Source organism: Cydia pomonella, chromosome 7 (genome assembly GCF_033807575.1).
Source record: "Cydia pomonella isolate Wapato2018A chromosome 7, ilCydPomo1, whole genome shotgun sequence".
NCBI classification, from domain to species: Eukaryota; Metazoa; Arthropoda; class Insecta; order Lepidoptera; family Tortricidae; genus Cydia; species Cydia pomonella.
Window position 1 is genome coordinate 12,090,762 of NC_084709.1, and position 21,718 is coordinate 12,112,479.

The following is a 21,718-nucleotide window of genomic DNA, read 5'->3' on the forward strand; positions in this document are numbered from 1 at the left end:
ATTCTTGTATATATATAAATATATATATTTCTGTGATCTCGGAAACGGCTCTAACGATTTCGCTGAAATTTGGTATATGGGGGTTTTTGGGGGTATACAATCTTTCTAGATTAGTCTTATGTTTGGGAAAACGCGTGTTTTCGAGTTTTCGTGTGTTTTTCTTCCGACGCAGAATATGGTCGCTAATTTCGTGTTGCCGGCCACTGTCCGTCTGGTCCAGCGGGTTAAGACGCGGACTGCTAAACGAGTGTTACGGGTTCGAATCTCGCCCGGTGACTAACTTTTGTTTTTTTATATGTTCATGTTTATATATAATTTTTTAATTTTTATTGTTTTAGACGAGTTTAATTTAGTAAAAAAATGTAGTTAAGATTATCACCTATAGACCACCATATTACAATAAATAGTTATAACCGAGCAAAGCTCGGTCGCCCAGGTACTTTGTTGTTATAGCGGCAACAGAAATACATTATCTGTGAAAATTTCAACTGTCTTCAGTTCTCAACTCTGTCACGGTTCATGAGATACAGCCTGGTGACAGATGGACAGACAGCGGAGTCTTAGTAATAGGGTCCCGTTTTACCCTTTGGGTACGGAACCCTAAAAATTACAAAGGCCAAATTCGCCTTTAGTACATAATTTCTCCGTAACTAGCATTAAATCATTATTCCATTATTAATTATATTGGTGAATTTGTGGGCGTTTAGTTAAAATATAATTTTCATAATCAAAAATATACGGTAAAGGGGACGGGTGGCGAAGTAATATATTTACTTTAAAACATTTTTTTACCCAGCTCGATTTATTGTCTATTCAATGAATATTTCTTGGTAATATTATTATTTTACTTCGTCAAAATTCGGCACCAACTGTGAAATTAGGGTTCCCTGCGATAGATACAACCCTTCACACTTACAACCCCTTTGGTGTTGCAGGTGTCCATGGGCGGCGGTAATCGCTTACCAAATACTTATTTAAAAAATACTTTTGCCAACCGTTATTTTCTATGAATTGCAATTTTGATAACGGGGTTTGGTGACAGAGAACGGAAATAAAATAATTTCCAATTGAATTTCCTCTGAAGTCTATTCCCTCTCAGTTTGTGTTCTGTAAATAGGGATAGACGAACCGGTCTATACCATTCAAGGAAAACACGTTTGTGCGACATTGGAAAATGTTATCATAACAGCTACTACTGTTACATTGTTGTTCATCAATTTCATTCAAACCCATTTCGGGTTAAGTTTACTGGGAAGGTAAGCGATGTGTTTGAACTGCTAGAAGCAATATTACGGTTGTTAAATAGTTTTTATAGCCATGATGAGAATCGTATATCGACAAACGGCGACAGGAAAGAAAAATGTATCGGGATGACAGATGCAATAAATGAAAAACCACGTGACGTTGTGACTTCCGCAGAGAAGGGTCCTTATGCAAAAGGGGCCATAAGGACGCTTTAGCCATGGAACGCCACATTTCAATACATTATTTCGGATAACAAGAGCCATAAAAAATTAAGTAATTAATCAACGATTACGGTTAACGGTTAACAGTTTACTATCAACGATTGTCACTTGGCTAGGCCCCCAGGTTTCAGTTATTGTACCTATTCTAGAAAACTGAATTGAAGAAGACTCATGATGATTTGTCGAAATGAAGTTTTGCAAAGCGCCATTCTTGTGATTCATACTTACCTAGTCATTAAAAGGTTCCGTACCTACTATTAATATAGTCCTCATCCGTCAGATAAAAAATGTGTAGTCAGAACTTGAGACCTTCTTCTAAAAATGGGGAGGATAGTAGCTTCATCGAAATGTGCATCCTATGTCCAACATTTAATGTGCAGTATTACTATTTTTAACTAGATACAGTAGTCAATTACTACTTAATTTCCACGTTCCGTTTCACCGTACAAAGAAAGAAAGTTACTGTTTACACAAAAATTGGGACTTGCGAACTATGTGTTATATGTTACAAAACCGTGTTTGGCTATCAGTGTTCAGGTACTGGGTATACACTACAAAATAAGTTTGTAAATTTACGCAAAGTTTATTTTCTTATAACCGTAGTTTAGTTATTTAGTAAAGTTACAAAACCAGTTCGGCTATCTATTTTTTTCAGTGTAACTGCATATCAAGCTACTGGTATATGATGTATGAGACATTTTGCAGTTATGCGAAGATTGATGTCTTTGTGGATGTATAATTTTCTACTTTCCGTTACCTCTTTATTTCCACCTATTGGCAGTTATTTACAACTAGAACTTGCTGGCGCATTCGACCGCTACAGTATAATAAACATTGCACATCTTTACGTAGAAGGTAGAGTAATATTTTTTATTGAATGCTTGCTTACGTCTACAATTACGTCTATTACGTCACGTTCACGTTTAAAGGATAAAGCAACAATAAATAGAGTCTGTTCGGAAAGAGAAGAATCGCGAAATGTATTGGGCCCCTTGTTTTATTACTTGTTGTTTTTGTGCTTATTTACTGAATTATAATATGCTTGTGCCGTACAGTGCCGCACAGTGGTGGAACTGGAAACCCGCCTAAACATTACGAGACAACATGACACTACGAGATACGAGCTTTTTATACTAATTATTTTTTTCCTTATAAGAGGAAAAACAGATACAGGCAAACATTATTTTCAGGCATGATTACAAAATGGTACGTTTGGCCTACATTCTAAGACAATTCCCACTAGTAACTGCTAACAGGTTCGTACTTTGTAACTTGTGTGTTGCTTTATATTGGGTGCCGAATTGTTTTATGTGGTTAATATTTTCATTATATTTTAAGCAACATTTATCTAAATACTTCTTAGGTTCTATACTAACCACCGTTTAAAGATTTGCCCGTATTGAATTTACACACTGTATACATCGTGCGCTGGCAAGACCCGACAGATTTTAACCACGCATTCCTGAGGTCCAAGGAGCAAAAAATGTTATATGAGTTTATAACATTCCAAGCTTAGGATTTCTAAACATACTCTTAAATGTACCAAAAAAAACTATGAATAGTACTAACAATCATTACGCATTCTCTTGTATATTTTGACCATTATGTTGGATGCTTAGAAGCTTAGGCGTTTTAAGCTTATGTCAAATAACCATATAGGTATATTTTGATACATTGCCTAAGTATGTATTTAGAATTTAGGTATTTTAACTGCTAATTTTTACTTTTTATATCTTTTAATACGTATGTACCCATAATTGCGGTTCCAAAAACTTCTAATGCTGTCAGAGTTGTGGATGTATTGTATGTATCTAAGTATGTTTTTGTCTATACACGGTCTAACACGAGGAATTCGAAGATTTTAACCACGTACTTCTGAGGACAAAAGAAGAAAAAAATGTTATGAGTAAGTAAATTTCGGCAAAAAAAATTTTTTTTTTGTTTTTCAAATTTTTGAATGTACAAATAGTACATAAAAAGTTAACATTATGGTAAAACTGGCACTGAAAATGAATTTTAACGTTTTTAGGGTTCCGTAGCCAAATGGCAAAAAACGGAACCCTTATAGATTCGTCATGTCCGTCTGTCTGTCCGATTATGTCACCGCCACTTTTTTCCGAAACTATAAGAGCTATACTGTTCAAACTTGGTAAGTAGATGTATTCTATGAACCGCATTAGGATTTTTACACAAAAATAGAAAAAAAAAAACAATAAATTTTGGGGGTTCCCCATACTTGGAACTGAAACTCAAAAAATCTTTTTTCATCAAACCCATACGTGTGGGGTATCTATGGATAGGTCTTTAAAAATGATATTGAGGTTCCTAATATCATTTTTTTCTAAACTGAATAGTTTGCGCGAGAGACACTTCCAAAGTGGTAAAATGTGTCCCCCCCCCCCGTAACTTCTAAAATAACAGAATGAAAAATCTAAAAAAATATATGATATACATTGCCATGCAAACTTCCACCGAAAATTGGTTTGAACGAGATCTAGTCAGGAGTTTTTTTTTATACGTCATAAAATTAAAAAAAAAAATCTTTCATCAAACCCATACGTGTGGGGTATCTATGGATAGGTCTTCAAAAATGATATTTAGGTTTCTAATATCATTTTTTTCTAAACTGAATAGTTTGAGCGAGAGACACTTCCAAAGTGAAAAAATTTGTGTCCCCCCCCCTGTAACTTCTAAAATAACAGAATGAAAAATCTAAAAAAAATATATGATACACATTACCATGCAAACTTCCACCGAAAATTGATTTGAACGAGATCTAGTAAGTAGTTTTTTTTTATACGTCATAAAATTAAAAAAAAAAATTTTTTTTTCGTCAAACCCATACGTGTGGGGTATGTATGGATAGCTAGGTCTTCAAAAATGATATTTAGGTTCCTAATATAATTTTTTTCTAAACTGAATAGTTTGCGCAAACGACACTTCCAAACTGAAAAAAATTGTGTCCCCCCCCCTGTAACTTCTAAAATAACAGAATGAAAAATCTAAAAAAAAAATATGATATACATTACCATGCAAACTTCCACCAAAAATTGGTTTGAACGAGATCTAGTAAGTAGTTTTTTTTAATACGTCATAAATGGTACGGAACCCTTCATGGGCGAGTCCGACTCGCACTTGGCCGCTTTTTTTGTTAAACTTAGTTTTTGCAAAGGTTATTTGTAATTCTTTAACATCTATCAATAATGATATTTAGACTACGCCCCATAATGGCATCATCGCCATCAAAAAGGCGTTTTCCACTAAGTTAACTCTGAAACTAGGCGAAATACAAAAAAGTTTATGTGACATTTTAGTCTCTAAATGTAATCAGGAATACATTGTTAAAATCTTTCGGTTTCCTCATGTTACACCGTGTATACGTATGTATATCGTCGCCTTGTACCCATAGTACAAGCTTTACATAGTTTGGGGCTAAGTCAATCAGTGTAAGATTGTCCCCAAATTCAATGAATTTTCTTCATACCAAACAATTTGCTGCCTATTTCACAACGTTTGAAACCTAGAAAACTGCTGTATCATTCAATTTATTCAGAATGATGTGTGTATTATTAACTCTCGAAGATGTGACGTCATGTGTTAACCTAGAGTTAATGGGAACGAAATATGCCAGGTCATTCTGCCATAATGACATCATTGTCTCACTTGTCCCGTTACAAAAATAATTATTATAAGCAGTAGTCAGTTAACCTGTTTTAATAAAATGTCACCGCAAAGGGAAAGCAAACAACTATCTATAATATAATTTGTCGTGTCGCCACGAATCTAGTGTCCATACAAACCTGATAAGGTTTCACGGCGCTTTTCGTTTACTTTAAATGTATTATTTTAATATAGAATACAAAAAAAAGAAAACAAAAAAAAAACAATTATCTAATTTAAGGCGGTTGTAGTATGAGTAAATGGATGAGGTAATTGCGTCAGTATTATTGCGTTTTTATTACTATCATATAATAAATTTTTTTTTTTATAATAGAGCATACATTCTTTCCACAAAATTTTTTTTTTGATATGATCAGTTGAGTTATGACAGTGTTTTTCTTAAGTGATTTTCTTATTTAAACGATGTAAGTGCCACGCAGATACGCCCTTTTGCTTGTACGGCTTTTTGTATCATATGAAGGCACGGAACCCTCCATTTTGCGTCGTTCGACACGCACTTTGTTGGTTTGTTCGTATGTTAGGATAAGACTGGGCAGACATGGTAGTTTTCTGTGTCACGTGAATTTCGTTATTGCAATTAATACAGTCCTCATCTGTACAGTACCGTAAAAAAATAACACTCCTATAATTTCTTGGTCGTTCTAAACACTACTAAGCCCGCGAAGCTGCTTCACTAGAAATTGTATAGTTATGTTTTTTTTTATCATTTGTTGTGACTTTATTTTTGCAGCTCCAAAACCAAATGAAAATCCGAACTTAATAAAATGCATTCTGTTACAGATTCACATATTTTATCAAATCATTACGTTTGCAACTTATTGATTAGATCAAACATAATGATACGGAAAAGATAAGAGCATTTAACCGAATGAAATTACCTACATGTTACTCATTGTTGATTGTCTATCAGACCGCTTGAAACAGATTTACCAGTAAAACTGTGTTGTCGGATTAGTCAATAATAGTCCTTCTGCCGTTGTTGTAAGGGTCTAATGTATTTGCCAACGATAAGTTGGTAGACCAGCGCACGTTACCTGAAGCCAAACAGATATACACCGTTGTGGCTGACTGTTATCATTCGACGGAGCGACGTAGCCGTAACCGCACGCGGCACGAATAAAAAAATCGTTCGATTTTTAAATCGCTTCGTTCAGTTGTATTTAATCAAGTTGATTGAGTTGTGTTAGTGATTTTGTTTTAATTAAGTGAGTATGTTCATTTGTTTTTGTTCTTTTGTTAGAACTAAAAGGCAAAAGTAAAGTTAAGTAATACCATTTACAGTGTTTGATTGTGTTCAAATTGAAAATAAGCATTTTGCAAGTACCTAGTTATAAAAAAGGTGCTTTAACTTTAACTGATCAATCTTATAATACCTATATATAATCGATCGCACGATTTACGAATAGGGTGCCCTTTTGTGACGCCTTCGCTACTATTAAGGTAAATTAATATACCTAATTCAAGAACTCGATTAGTACATTACTAAACGGTGTTTGGATCCTTTAGCAGTTTAATATTTCTACATATAATAAAATGTTATTGGTTTAATTTTCTAAATTTCCAACCGCAATTCTATATGCAGGTGTTTTATTGACACGCTTTTACTTAGCTTCACTCTGTACATTATTATTATATATTATATTATATTCATGGACTGTATATACACTTTGATTAAATCTTGTAAGTTGAACGACTTCCCGGCGGCTGATTGAACCGAAATTTGTAAAGCTGTCGTAGTTTCGGTTCGGATTTGGGGAAATAATATCCTTGCAAGGAGCTGATCTGATGATGCAGTTGGAATAAGCTAAATCTAAAAGTAGGATTTGACAGACGTGCAAAAGACATGAGGTGAAGTCAACAAACCGCGACCCTCTCTCCCATCTAAAAATAAGTATGAAAAAAATATTCAACATTTGCGATGACAATATTTATTACTGGCATAACAAATTACACGAATATCAGACCTGGATATGGTTATTTTTTTACGCTGATAAAGATAATAATACATTAGACATAAATAGGCATCGGAGTTTTTATCGCATAAGACTAATAGCGAGCTATGGTGTCGACATTAGCAATAAAATTCAACTCGTATTCATACTCGTACTCATTCATTTATTTATGTATTTAATTAGTGATTTTAATTTTATAACAAGGACTAGAACTTTGACGAGTTATATACTACACTTTAATTTTGTATTCGAATATATACATATTACAAATTAGAATAATTATAATTTTTTGTATGTATTGTTTTTTTTAAATAACAATATGTATATTAAAAGAGGTAAAATATGTATATTATAATATGAATATAAATTAATCAATACAAAAAATTATTCTTTTATGTAATATTTATGTCCTGAAAGACAAAATTAAAGGATCGTTTACAAACATTCTTGTCCTTGTAAAATTAAAATCAGTAATTAAATAAATTAATGAGTGTGAGTATCAATATGAGATGAATGTTATTGCTAATGTCGACTCCATAGCTCGCTGTTAGTCTTACCATGCGATAAAAAGTCCGATGCCTAGACATAAATCAATAGCATACCTACTTACCTACTAACAATAGTATCAATGTGGGTAATCACACAGACTGCAACTGTATATGACATCTATTAAGAAATCTAGTGTAAGTCAAGACATTGCGGTCGTATTTCGTTACTGATATCTTTTGGTTACGGTCTGTCGTTAGATCATTACTCACATTACTTAGTCTAGAAACTTTCCATGGTCAAGGATATCCTGTAGAAAATCGATGTCACATATAATTACACAACATAACATTCTATATTCCCCTCTTGTATACATATTCTATGTCACATACAGTAGAATGGATGAGAGTTCTACTTACATATCAACAACTAATGCAGCCTTTAATAGCAATTAATTAGAATAACTATATCTATACTTTGTAGTCCGATTTTATACTTATTTATACTCGTTGCAGCGATGATACCCGAATGTATATTTACCAATGGTACCGCTGTGTAGAGCAATAAAACCTGTATGTACATAAAATGTGCAGAGATGGCACGTGTGTATACCTAGTGTTGATACCTGTGTGGACCGTGAGAGTTCCTATGTGTACGACAGATTGTGATGATGGTGAATGACAAATCCAACAAATTCTATTCCTTTTGCAGTTATCAAACGACCAAGCGGGAGATCAATATTTGGTTTATTTTGCAATTAACTTTTGACTATTTTGTGTCTCAGTTTTCTCAATAAAGTGAGTTATAAATATAATACCTAATATTTTACAAGGATTCCCCGTTTATTTTCATTCAATAGCTGATTTATTAAAAATAGGTACTATTTACTTAAACCCATGTATCACTTACATTAAATATTGTGTGTTATGTTGTTATGTATTTTAACGATGTAACAAATCATTTAAATCGGTTGTCAAGCGCACAGTGATTAGTTTAGTTTCGATACGCATAATGAAGTGGCTGTGAAATAATAACTGAAAAATATATTTATGATTAGTTTTGGTGTTGTCAACCACATCTTTCTGTAGACGTTATGTTTAAATTAGTTAATATACATTTTAGATATATTTGGAAATAGGTATGTCTCTATATTTTTAACACTACTTCTGCGAAAAACAACCACACATTTTCCTTAAAAATATGCTTCGCGCTTCGCGTGAGTCAGTGGCATTAAATTATTTAATTTCTTTAAAATTATATGAATATCGAACACTCAGTTTATAGCAGCAATACAAATCAATTTAAAAAATTACGCATTGTTTCGGATTAATTGATAATTCATTTAAGACCCGAAGGAATTCTTCTAATTTTAAGAATATCGAGGATTCAAATTCATCTGTATTTACATAGGTAGTAGGTATACATAAAAATAATGCAAACAGTAACTTGTAATTTGGATTATCAAGATTCCTATTAGATTATCAAGATCGTTAGCTTGGTATGTTGAATCAAGTCTTTTCTTCTTCTTCCTTGCGTTGTCCCGGCACTTTTGCCACGGCTCATGGGAGCCGGGGGTCCGATAGGCAACTAATCCCTGGAATTGGCGTAGGCTCTATATAGTTTTTACGAAAGCGACTGCCATCTGACCTGCTAACCCAGAGAGTAAGCTAGGCCTTATTGGGATTAGTTCGGTTTCGGTTAGTGGGGAAAAGCGACTGGTAAATATCAAATGATATTTCATACGTAAGTTCCGTAAAACTCATTGGTACGAGCCGGGGTTTGAACCCGCGACCTCTGGATTGAAAGTCGCACGCTCTTACCGTTAGGTTACCAGCACGTTTGTTTGTTGAATCAAGAAAGAGATGATTGTATCATCTTCCTTAAAGAACAGCTTAGTACTACCTGCTGCCATTATCTACACAGAGTTATGACGACCGGTTTGGCCTAGTGGGTAGTGACCCTGCCTACGAAGCTGATGGTCCCGGGTTCAAATCCTGGTAAGGGCATGTATTTGTGTGATGAGCATGGATATTTGTTCCTGAGTCATGGGTGTTTTCTATGTATTTAAGTATTTATATATTATATATATCGTTAGAAGTACCCTCAACACAAGCCTTATTGAGCTTACTGTGGGACTTAGTCAATTTGTGTAATAATGTCCTATAATATTTATTTATTTATGTTATATTATCTAAATAAATTATATTATACCACACAATCCCTTCCATCTACCTTTTTCCTCAAGCCGAGTAATCAGATAAGAGTTTCCTCTTAAACTGGTGTAGGTAACTTAAGATTTCATCAGTACATATTAGGAACGTATCCCGACATTCGATATGAGGTGTTCAATAGTTGAAAAAAAGATTTTTTTTTTGTAAAATGCTATTTAATCAATACTGATTATTACAATAAACTGGTAATTATGCTATTTTAAATCATATGTTCCTGTCGTTTAACTTGGCTAGAAAGCTGGAGACTCAATTCTTTGGTTATTTCAATTTAAATATTTTCCTATAATTAATACAAACATGGATTTCCGCAAAGTAACGCCTGATTCTATTCATTATTTTCCTATAAAATTGAATTGATGGGCTTCGGTCATTTAATTTTCAACCTTATAATGCTGCAAGGTTAGTATATCGATTTGAAATTTTACCATTCTAGGTCATGTCATGATACATACGTCAAATCGTTAGCCGCGCGTTAATAGATACATCTAGAAATTGTGCACTTGTCCGACAGTTTGCACTTAAAAGCTTACAGTGTTTGAAATGGGCGCATAAATAATCCCAAAATATAGAATATGTGTGGTTTGGAAACATGCGAACTGAAATATCGCGTCAGTTTATTTTGTTTACAAGGTTTGTTACACAAGTCGAATAAATCGCACAGTTACAATTTATAATGCGTGGGGATTATTCGCAACATTTATAAATTTTAATAAATTTAACAATGTCATATGTGTTTGACGACCGGTTTGGCCTAGTGGGTAGTAACTAGTAACCCTGCCTACGAAGCTGATGGTCCCGGGTTCAAATCCTGGTTAGGGCATTTTATTCGTGTGATGATCATGGAGTTCCTGATCGTGGGATGTTCCTGTTTCCTATGTATTTAAGTATTTATAAATATTTATATATTATATATATCGTTGTCTATGTACCTTCAACACAAGCCTTATTTAGCTTACTGTGGGACTTAGTCAATTTGTGTAATAATGTCCTATAATATATATTTATTTATTTATTAATAAAAGCGGCCAAGTGCGAGTCGGAGTCGCGCATGAAGGGTTCCGTACCATTTATGACGTATTAAAAAAAATCTACTTACTAGATTGTTCAACATTTTACCACTTTGGACACACATTTTACCACTTCAAAACTATTCAGTTTAATTTTTTTTTTATTAGAAACCTCAATATTATTTTTGAAGACCTATCCGTAGATACCCCACACGTATGGGTTTGATGAAAAAAGATTTTTTGAGTTTCAGTTCTAAGTATGGGGAACCCCCAAAATTTATTGTTTTTTTTTTTCTATTTTTGTGTGAACATCTTAATGCGGTTCATAGAATACATCCACTTACTAAGTTTGAACAGTATAGCTCTTATAGTTTCGGAAAAAAGTAGCTGTGACATAATCGGACAGACAGATCGGACATCGGACATGACGAATCTATAAGGGTTCCGTTTTTTGCCATTTGGCTACGGAACCCTAATGAAAAATGGGTACCATCTTTTCACAGTTTCCACCTCCCCACTTTATAAGATTGACACACCGATTTAAATGTTAGTTCTAGAAAATTGACTTAAGTATAGAAATAAGAACTAAAAAACTAATCTAATGATAAAAGAAAAATAGATTCTATATCTAGTTAATAAGAAATCAAGCAGCAACAATAGGCTTTTGTATACGGTTTTTATATTTTCAAAGGACAGCAACATATTTGTAACAATAGTTAATTTATGAACTCATTTGTGCCGCTACAATTGACTAGCTAATAAAGACAGCTAGTCAATTGAAATAGAATACTTGCACTTAAAAATAGACGACGAGGGACGACGGCAAGCGTCCTGACGGAGCCACGTTAGTGCCGTGGAAACTAGGAAGGGCCCTGGTGTGGGACGCAACGTGTGTCGACACCTTTGCACAGTCCCACATTCAGGGGACCCGCATTCGAGCCGGCGCTGCCGCTGACCAGGCCCAAGTACTCAAGCGCCGCAAATACTCGACGTTGCTCGACGACTATGAGTTTGCGGCGCTCGCGGTTGAGACTTTGGGTCCCTGGTCAGCCGACATGAAAATATTCATGACAGCACTGTCGGCGCGGCTGGTCGACACCACAGGGGACCCCAGGGCTGGCGCGTACCTCTCTCAACGTATTTCCCTTGCCATACAGAGAGGTAATGCCGCCAGTATCATGGGGTCCATGCCGCAAACAGACCTGTTAGAAGGGGTATTCTCTTTATAATTGGTTCCTTTTTTTTTTTTTTTGTAGGTAAGTATATTTTATAGTAGATGATTTTATTTTATTTCTAGGTTTAATTTTAGTTTTAATTTTGTAATATTATATTTTAGTTTAGTTAGTCAATATAGATTGTTTTCTTAAAAATAGATGTTTAGTCAACTAAAAAAATCAAAATAGGTATTTATTTATTTAATCTTTATTGCACAAAAGTAAACCTTATAGTACAAGTATAGCGGACTTAATGCCATGAGGCATTCTCTACCAGTCAACCTTTAGGCAAAGCAGAGAGATTGTGGGCGGTGCTACTTTAACAACAACAACCAAATATAATACAATAACATACCATGCATACATACATAAATATACATACTTATATTTCTTATAATATATACATAAATAACGACAAAACATATAGAGCTTACACATACATTATTATTTTTTCATTCTGCTAGCAAAGAAAGCACGTAAGGATTTTTTAAATGCAAACTTAAAATAAACTAAACATATAGTGCAAGTCATAATGATGGTATAGTTTTTTCGGTCATTGATTTGTGGCTTGACATTGTTGTCAGCTGCGGTCAACACCGTTTCAACCAGATAAATCAATGAGATGACAACTTACTCTAATTTGCGGGTTATGTGAAAATTAATTTTAGATAAGATAATATTTAGACTTGTAAGTTCATTCTAGTTTACGTCATTAGTGTCATTACTTATACAATACAGCCGTGTTTTATATGACAGAGTATGTAATTTTGCTGTTATATTACTGTGGCGCATTACGTATTTGGTAATTAACAATTGCACTGTATAGAATCACAAAAAGTAATAAAATGATGACGCCCAGCAAAATTCATTGAAATATATGATTTAATGTCGGTATGTAGTTATAGTTCGTGTCATTCACGATGACGCACTGATTTGTCAAATAAATAAATGAATGTTATAAGGACATTGCTAGCTAATACGTGTTGGTTCTACTATACCTATTTTTAGATTATAACCACAAATAACATTTTTGAAAGCAATTGCCTGCTTAGTATTTTTTGATACATCTATACTAAGTTCCACAGTACGCTCAAGAAGGCTTTTGTTGTGGGTACTCAGACAACGATATATAGAATATACAAATACTTAAATACAACAACAATCTAATCATCACACAAATAAATGCCCTTACCGGAATTCGAACCCAGGACCATCGGCTTCATAGGAAGGGTACTAACTACCCGCTAGGCCAGACCGGTCGTCACATTTAACCTTTAATTACATGACATTACGAGTCAAGGCACATAAAGATGGGACTTCTACCTTTCAATTCCTTCGTTTATGAGTTTTATGTCAATCGATGTTTATACTATATATTTGACATTATCTATGAAAAGGGACCTTATTGTCGATGGCGCTTACCAACGATGTTCCCATATTATTAACAACGCCGTGCTACGCAGTGCGGCGTAAGCGCCATCGACAATAAGGTCCCTTTTCATAGATAATGTCACATATTTGATTCTTGCTTTCAGAATATCGATAGAAATAGGAACCTTGTAGAAAGTTTTGAGTAGTTTTACATATTATCATGTAAGTGTTAAATGGCTTTTGCATACTTGTGTTAAGTTAATATCCGTTTATAACGTAGTTTCATCTTTCCGCAGATCGTTAACGCCACGCATTGTCTAGTGTAATACACCTGGTAGATTTCTCATTCTTCATATCTTTACTTTGGTATTTTTATTGTAATCAAGTTTTAGTTACAACACACACGTACCTGTAACGTCGACAAATGTGCGCCATATCAAACACGTGTCTCGCTTGGAGGAAATTAGCGTTTACCTTGCCTCTAGTATACCGACCACGATAAATTGTACTTACTCCAAATCGTGGAGCCTTAAACACACTTCCTTAAGGCCCACTATAGCCAACATCCCAGATTTGAACAGCACTCTTGAGCTGGCGCTAGACGTGAACTGTTTCTGTTTTGTAAATTGCTACGTCCTTTCCTTCGGTATTTGGAAACATCGATTTGTTATGGTGAGCCATTGATAAATTATGTTAATGAGCGTGCTATAATACCTAATACCTACACCGGTGCTATAATACCTACACTACCTGGACATGGTGTTTAGGTATCATGTTTTATATTTCTGACTCCGGTTTGATGCTGACATCACTCTTTTTATGCCATTTATAGTAGTTGTTTGCTTATTGTTCATTGACCTTGCCTGCCGCTGATTTTTTTAGAAAAAAATCTCAAATTAGCATATATTTCGATAACCTGTTATTGGACGTTTTGTAATTTACTTAAAAAGTCTCTGTAATGTTGTCCAAGTTTAATAGGCAAGTACACAATGTATTCCTATGTATATACGTATAAACATTTAAACATGGTTCGTCATATTTCGTGTGTACTTGGTAATTGTAATTATCGCAAAAAGTCTAGCCCAAGTAAGCCATATAATTTTTGGTGTATTCGTTCCAATTCACACACGCCTCCTATGAAGTTAGCATGAGAGGGATGGGGTACGGAAATATAAATACCGAGTTATGCAAACTACGAGACGAGTTATTTGAAGATGTGTTTCATTAAAATCATAATCTCTTATTATGTAAATGTTACACTGCCGTCACGTTTAGTATGCGTGCACTGATTTAAATGTAAAAAACTCAATGTAAACTACGCAATCGACATATTCAAACATTTACATCTATTATCATATAATCTAAATACTTTTCTTTGTCACGGAAGAGGTGATAACCTGTCGGATACTTTTAAATTGTTTGAGAGGTAGGTTTAAATGTGGTTCAATGGGATTCATGTTCATTCGCATAAGAAAATACAAAGACATGCTATAACAAAGTTTGTGTGATATAAGCATATAAATACCTAGTTGGTTACTAAATTCTGTTACTGCAATCATCTTTATCTACATAAAATATACAAACGAAAGTTGAATAAACCATATATTAAAATGAAGTACACATAATCAGAAATTACATATGACAATATCATTCAAAATGGCCTCCTCTGGCCTTGACACAGGCCCTCAAACCACGAGGCCAGTCCTCAATAGCGGCACGCACGATTGTCATGTCTAATTCCGTTACTGTCTTAACTATGGCCCGCTTGAGCGAGTCAAGATTTGTGTGGTCATATGGCATAATCCAGGGGGTTAAGGTCCGGGCTGGAGGACGGCCAGTCTTCGTGGGCAATGAAGTCAATTTAGTTCCTTCGAAACCAGGCTTGAGTTGTTTTTGCCTTATGTGCAGGAGCTGAGTCCTGTTGAAAGACCCATGGCTGGTTTTGAAATAGGGTGTGGCTTAAGGGCTTCACTATTGGTTCGAGAACGGTTTCCTGGTAAACTTTGGCCCCAGTTTTCACACCTTTTTCACAGAAATGAACCTGTGTTAGCCCTGAGTATGATACACCCAGCCAAATCATCACATAAGAGGGATGATGACCTCGTTGCACTTTCGGAACAGTCTCAATCGCTTCTTGACTGTTTTCTTGATTGTTGTCATTCTGGCGGTTACAACATTCTTTAATGGTAAAAAATTTACATCTGTAAATAGTATTTTTCGGTGGCCATTTTGTGCGGTACGCTTCAATAGCACGCGACTTCTCTCTAGCCTCATAGTCTATAATCGTCCATTAAGCAAATGACCTTTTTGTCTGCGGTAAGCGTGTAGTCCAAGGTCTTCATTAACTTTTTTTAGGGAGCTTCTCTTCACAGACTTCTGTATTGCCAACAACTTTTGCTTCCGGACGGGGTTTCTTGCAATTCTCGCCTTCACTGCCTTTATTAGAGCTGGGGTCCGAACGGTGCGTGGTCTTCCAGACCTCTTGCGGTCATCGAAGCTCTGAGTACTATTGTATTTATTAATTGTGCGATAAACAAATTATTTGTTGATTTTTAGGTTTTCAAGCAACTTCAAAATCATTTTTTTTATACCACGTCGGTGGCAAGCAAGCATACGGCCCGCCTGATGGTAATCAGTCTCCGTAGCCTATGTACGCCTGCAACTCCAGAGGGTTTACATGCGCGTTGCCGACCTTAACACCCCTCCTTCCCCTCGTTGAGCTCTGGCAACCTTACTCACCGGCAGGAACACAACACTATGAGTAGGGTCTAGTGTTATTTGGCTGCAGTTTTCTGTAAGGTGGAGGTACTTCCGCAGTTGGGCTCTGCTCTAGATCTGGAGTGACATCCGCTGTGCTGTGCCCTACCACACAAAGCGAGATGACATTCACAATACCCATACCTCTCTTGTGGACGTAGTTTAAGGACGTACCCGGGTCCAAAGGACGTACCCGGGTCCAAGGACGGATGGGACGGAGGAAAGAAGGATGTTTGGCGGGTGCCCACATTTGTGCAACGCAATTACTGCGATACGATTCTCTTTTAGGCCTCAATTCATTATAGATACGACGAGATAAGCGTTATGTGTAGTATATAATTATAGCTCACAAATCCACCACATTATGTCATTTTTTATTTTTTCGGTAGCATTTGTTTTAACGGAAATAGACAGAACTTAGTAACCAACTAGGTATAGTCTTAGAACAGGGAAACTGGAACGATGTTTCTGCCAAGATCTGTATCTTATATAGGTTTTTGCCTCCATTAGAAAAATGTAAATGAGCAGTTGCTTTCGTACTCGCCGCCATAAATGATCAAGTACATTTTTCCTGTCTTTACCATTTTGAGGTGTTTTGGTTTCAAAAGCAAAGTGGCCCCAATTCCTTGCATTCTCTCAAACATTAAATTAACTGAAATAAGTTTATTACACATTTATGACTTCCAGCTTCCAATATTAGCTAACGTAGTATAAATAATCAGATTCGTCTGCCAAAGGTTACTAGCAAATATGCGAAAATGATTCAGACACATATTGTATTATTAATAGTGCAAAATGTTTCATGGTGTTCACTGTTTATTCGTTTTTTTATTAATAACCTGATTGAAATTTAATGTCAGTTATGAATTTATAAACATTTTTGTAAGTAATTGGCATATTTATTATCTTACACGAGAGTAGCTTGTTGTTTTACATATTCGCTTTCTTTTTCTACTCACTCATAGGGCTCCCATCTCCGGTTGACGTCTCACAAGGCATCAAATGATACTGTTTTCTCATACGTAATGCTGTGTGTAGTGTAAAACGGGCGTCGATCGGAAGCAAGCAATGGGGTCAGCGTCATTGTTTTATTAAATATCTTTAATCTCAGGAATACCTGGAAATTACCGCAATTTATGCTATGTTTTGATATACATCAGAGACATTGGGATTACACAATCTCACCGAATCTATTTACTTTTGTACCTACTAAATCGACAGTTTTGATTTCCATTTGATACGTCACATGCTTCGAACCGTCTATCATGTAGGTGTGTAGCGTTAGGGATGTAACCATATTCATGGAAAACATGTCTTATAGGTTCCGAAAAGTATGCGCCATATATGCATCGATATGCACTAAAAGAAAAGCAAGCACAAGGCGTTGACCTCAAGGGAGTAGATGTCGCGAAAGCGTTCGGACCGCTTTCATTCAAGATGACCGTGTCACCGCATGCGTCTCGTGTTTATGTTTTCTATTGCACGTATGTTTACTAAGGAATGCAGGACACGATCTATATTTTATTGACAAATCGAACATCTTTTTAAAGAATTTAACCTTTTGATGCAAACGAATTTTGCTTTAATCTATACTGCTTATTACTTAAAAAAAGAAAACAGAGCGTAGAATACGATGACTTTGCTATCTTAAAATGTAATTGACTGCTGTTAATGACTGCAATTTTCCATACTTTCCTATATAAATTATCACGTTAATTTGCAAAGTTGCAAATTGATCAGAATTAACATTTTCATGCATGAATATACGACATGTATACGATTACGTTAATTCATGATCAAGACTGAGTGACGTTAGTTTGAAATTGATTATGTGTAGCTGAGTGTCGAGTAACCCGTGTAGTGATTCATCATGTGAAAGCACGTGAATTACCTATTTGTGATTAAGTTTTTTATGAAGCACTATCAGGTATAACTTATATTTAATATTATGTTGTAGGTGCTATGTTGATAAACGACTGGACTGTACTGTTAACGTTATTGTTTAATCAGTTTGCTGTTTCTTGGCGGAAATTCAATAAAACAATGTAGTACGGCGTGTTGTTTAGTTATTTCAGATTTTAATATGTTTTATTAAAACACAATATTCACTAAAAAAATTTTGGAACATTTTTGCTTGAGTTATTAAGGAGTTATTTGATGTTTACTGAATTAAGGATGTTGGTTTCACTTCAATGACTCAGATGTGGTCAACCTTAAGGATTGCATAGTATTTAGTCAGTGGTTGTCTGTCACATGACTAGATCGATTCAATTGAATGAACTTGCTATTATTACCTAAGTATGTATTCATTCATTGTCTAGGCCTCCGTTCTCCATTCTTAAATTGATTGTCTGCCTTATGTCTAGCTCATGCAACTAAGTCTAGAGTAAGTGGGAACAAGATTGCTTCTTGAATGTATGCGAAGCCAGTAAAATATCCGAGACATTTGCAATTTACGTCCCGTAATAAGATTATTCGATCGTTCGATTATACGTCATGTATCACAACTGATTGATTGACTGATTGACATGAAACTGTCAGCGCCTTTTTACATTTAGAATATTAGGAAGTGACCAAAGCCGACTGTAGGGTTCTTATCTTCGTGTTATTATTTTTACCTGTGTGTAAAACCATCTATCATGCCTTTCGCATCTGAATAGCAAGACTTTTATCAGCGGTTAAATCCGTTACTTATCCACACGGTAGACTGTGATTAATGTTGTAACACTTTACAAGTTGTAAAGTCAATAGGCAGTCGGCGCATCTAATCACTGAATGGCATAGATACGGCGTCACGCGCTTGCTGTTAGCACGAGGGCTTAGTGGTGAACACCGGAACGGCTGTTTACTGTTGTAAGTAGCCGCACGCGCCTATTGCTGATAACGCTATCCCACGAGTGCGCGAGAGGTACGATGATAGGTGATCATGAGGAATTGAGGAGTGCGTTTCATACGCTCTTGTAGGGGGTTTCCTTTACAAAATTAGTCCTGTAACTGGCAATTCCCGGTTTCTCGCTATACAAATCCATCGGGAGCATTCCCTAGCTCATACCATCCCCCATAATCATGATATTCAGTGGCTGAATGGGATCAATTTATGAATTAAAAAATAGTTGTCGTTAATATCAAAATTATGTCTACTGTTGTAAGTAGGTGCACACCACGCACGCGTTGATTTCTAGAAAATGCTTTCATCCGCTCACCATCCATTACTTATTACTTATCGTACGACGAAAATATATAGGTACTGTTTATGCGAAATAAATTGCAACTTAAATGAACCTAAGCGCTTGTGAGGTCAGTTGTGAAGTGGAATCAATTTATAAAATCAGTCTGTGAATACAGATATAACTGACTTTACTCATACAAATCTAAATTAATTCATAATATGAAATATCATATTAATTATATTGTAATATCATATTATGAAATAAATTAATCAAAAAAATCTAAATGTAATCTATCACTAATACTATAAAACTTAAAAAAAAAACAGTCGAATCGTAAAGCAGCAATATATTAAAGAAGACTTATCTAGGCAAATTGCATATGGACATAATTATAATAACTAATCTTATACAATACCTGTTAATTCTAACAAGGCTTACCAGTGGCACATTGAAACATTTCTTTGGTGGTATGAAGTCATCAATCAGTTTTTAGACGACTATCGATGTAATAAAAAAAAACAAATCGAATTTCAACAAGTGGATAATTAACGACACGAGTATGATTTAAAAGATGAAAATGCTCTTCAGTACGCGTACCATGAGTCACTGACAGTGTCAAAACTGACATATACGCTATCGAGAACGTAATTTACTTTCTTTACATCTCGCTTGCACTTATATGCGAGTACGAGCGAGATGCATAGAAAGTAAGTTACGTTCTCGATAGCGTTTATGTTAGTGCCTGGTGTTAGCCACACTGATCTATATTGAAGTAGAAATTCGCCTTTACCAACTACCGTGTTTAGTCTTTCATGATTACTGGTTTATGTACTAGTTTATTACATATTATCTCCATGATAAACTATCTACGTCATTTATTTTGAGTACCGGATTAAGATATTCAAGGGTTGGAGTTTAAATATGTCTCTCAGACTTAATTGTGATGACCATAGAATTATGCGACCGCTATCTAAGATTAGGAAGATAAAAGTAAATAGCCTTGGCTTGTATATAATATTCAAGTATGTTCTTAGGATTTTCTTGAATCTATTAGTAAATATCCACTTAGATGCACCCACCCTAGCGTGTCAGGATCACCCAAGCGTTTGCAAAGAAGCATTGCTTACGCTTAACTTTGCTTAATTTTAAAACTTGTGAGTACGTCGTGCAAGGAATTAAAAAAAAAAAAAACAACGACGGTCTTTTTACGCTTCTTTGCAAGCACGCTTTTTTGGCAGAACCCTAAATGCATAACAGTAACATGTAGCCTGTAAGCGATCGTTGTCCCCGTGAGAACATGTACTGCATTTAACATACCATTTGAAGCCTGAACTAATAAGGCCTTTATACCCTTGCGATAAGGTCCACAAGGTTCCATCAGCTACGTTGGTTGCATAATTATGATATCGACCTCGTATCTTCGCTCTGCCGGTTGTATAGGATGACCAGTTTTTGCCCTCTTGTGCCACAAACTGGCATAAGTGTACCGTACAAATGAGGTGACTATACTGGTTAGATTCATTAACGATTATGGCAATAATGAGCAGTAACTGATACTTGGTTATTCACTCAAGAAACTCAATATAGATAATAGCTCCTTGTTGCATTGTCGTCAGTAAAGTTAACGGTAACATGTAGGTATATCTTGTTTAACGCCCGTTTCCCGGATGGTATGGAAAAAATTTCTATTTGCAAAATCTTTATATAGTACCTACTATTGACTATGCACTGCATTTTGGTGCTGTCGGAAAATTTAAAGCTATTTGTCAAATTTCTTATTTCACTTTCACTCATTGCTATTCTACATACAACTGCGTGCGCTTGTGTCTTTTTTGTTATTTTGCTTGTGATGTTATATTTTATTCCAGCAACAAAATTGATAGTAGATACTAATTCGTATTGCTTAAAGACGTTTTTAAATAAAAGTACCGTATAAACACCTGTTTATACTAAAGCTCAGCGTGCCTGAATCAATATTAATGCGGTTTGTCCTCCAAGGTTGGCTAGTGGCTTAATACAAGTACCTGTGTAAAATTGTAAATACTCTCCTAGCACTTAACGGTGAATAAGAATGAAGTAGCGAGTTTTAAAGTCTTACTAGGTGCCGTGGATTGGGGTTGTTTTGATCAATTTCAAAATTAATATGTACTTACCTATTTATCGCTCCGAATATGGAATCTAAAAAAAATAACAATATCGGTTTTTGCTCCTCTATCGATTTCACTAATAATATATTGTTTATTTTTAATGTATCTCTTGAAATAAAATAAAAAAGTGGTGATCAACTTCAAACTGAACTCACCCCGAGTTGCTTTTACTTTGATACCCCCCTTTTTCCACGGAATTCGATAATAACCCCTATAGAGAGTAAAACTTCAAAATA

The 21,718-nt window shown here is 35.2% G+C and overlaps 1 protein-coding gene across 4 annotated transcripts in view; it reads left to right on the forward strand.

Moving 5' to 3' along the window:
* The window catches only part of LOC133519828 (cystinosin homolog), a 57,547-nt gene that overhangs the window by 12,001 nt on the left and 23,828 nt on the right, over nucleotides 1-21,718 (forward strand). For 3 of the 4 annotated variants that reach the window (XM_061853949.1, XM_061853947.1, XM_061853950.1), the window contains exon 1: nucleotides 6,213-6,352. The exons of the other annotated variant lie outside the window; for it this stretch is intronic. The gene's annotated coding sequence lies outside the window, so the exon portion shown is untranslated. Of the gene's footprint in view, nucleotides 1-6,212; nucleotides 6,353-21,718 lie in introns of those variants that run through there. 4 annotated transcript variants of the gene reach the window in all.